The sequence below is a fragment of the Poecilia formosa genome, unplaced genomic scaffold, assembly GCF_000485575.1.
Source record: "Poecilia formosa unplaced genomic scaffold, Poecilia_formosa-5.1.2 Scaffold368, whole genome shotgun sequence".
Taxonomy (NCBI): Eukaryota; Metazoa; Chordata; class Actinopteri; order Cyprinodontiformes; family Poeciliidae; genus Poecilia; species Poecilia formosa.
In genome coordinates this window covers 139621-141200 of record NW_006800307.1, presented here as the reverse complement: position 1 = coordinate 141200, position 1580 = coordinate 139621, and positions in this window count along the sequence as shown.

Genomic DNA, 1580 nt, shown 5'->3' with positions numbered 1-1580 from the left:
AGTTTTTGGAGTTGGCGTTTTTATTCACTTGGATAATTCTGTTTTGTTTCATGGGCGATGGAAACGCGGCTGCTGTCCCGTCATGATGGCGGCAGTTTGCCTGGCAGGATGTTTCAAAGCCTCCTGCTGATTTCTCTGTAACGTGTCGTCAGCAGAGGAACCGACTGAGTCGACCCGTCGAGGCAGAAATGGATCCAGAAAGCCCAGCGGCCCTGAAGGAGCGCCGCGGCGTTGGACCACCCGCTGCCAGGTAACGTCTGGAACCGTTTCCTGTTTCTGGACGTAAAGCAGAGATTCTCCGAGTCCGGTCGGGTCCAGTCTCTGGTTCTGAGCCGTTTGCTGCAGAGGATGTGGTGACGGGGAAGAGGATCTTCCATTATAGATCTGACCCGTGGGTCGCACACACACACACACACACACACACACACACACACACACACACCTGCTGACTGTAGTTGTCTCTCTTTGATTTATCTGCCTCTGCTGATTGTGTGTGTGTGTGTGTGTGTGTGTGTGTGTGTGTGTGTGTGTGTGTGTGAGTGTGTGAAGCCGTTCGGACTCTCCTGATTATCTGGACTGACAGTTGACCTTCAGCTGAGCCGCTGCTGCTCTGGTCCAGGCGGCTGTTTGGTTTTTCGGGGATGATGGCCTGATAATCTCTCCTCGGTAACAGTGGTCGACTCCAGGTTATCTTCATTTAAGCGCCTCAGTCGCCTCCAGTTAATAATACTTGACATTTAGTGAAGAAAAGCGGAGCAGGCGTTGGGAAAACGTGGAGCTGTTTGGAGTTCAGACGTCTGCGTCTGAATCAATCGTCTCGGTTTCTGCCTCCTGCAGCTCCTCTGCTGACTGCAGGAGTTTCACGCTTTAGTTTGTGATTTGACTGCAGACTGGATCCATTTCACTCGTCAAACAGGATTAATTTGTTTTCAGTTTAATCTCAGATTACAGCAGATATTAAAGTAAAACTCAAACAGCAGCTCCACCTGTTTGGCCCTTTCAGGCCACCGTACTCAGAACCTTGTGGTGACATCTCTGAAACTTTCATTGTTTTTGATCAGGGGTGTCCAAAGTGTGGCTCGGGGGCCGTTTGTGGCCCTTGGACTGATTTTTTTGCGGCCCTCAGCTGCAGATCAAGAATGATGCAACTTTGTGAAATGTTAAGTACAACAAAGAATGAATCTTTTAATAACTTTAATAATAAGTGGAACCTCGTTTATCCAGAAACTCACACAGAAAATCCGACTTTGCTGCACAAAAATCATCTTTTATTTGATTTAAAATCAGAAAATGATCCTAATTCATTTCTTATGAGGGAGAATAATCAAACCTTAGACAAACTGAAAACTTCACTGTTTTATTTTAATACAGCAAACATGAAAAATCATTTTAAAGTTGTGGATCGTTATCACTAATCTGTGTTCAGATTAGTATTTATCACTAATCTGAACACAGGAACTGAGTTTAATCATACTTTTTCATTCTGATGATATTTATTGATGCTCTAATGGAACAAAAAGTGGAAGAAATAATAGAAATATTAATCCAGATGATGCTGTTATTTCTACAGATATTAGTTA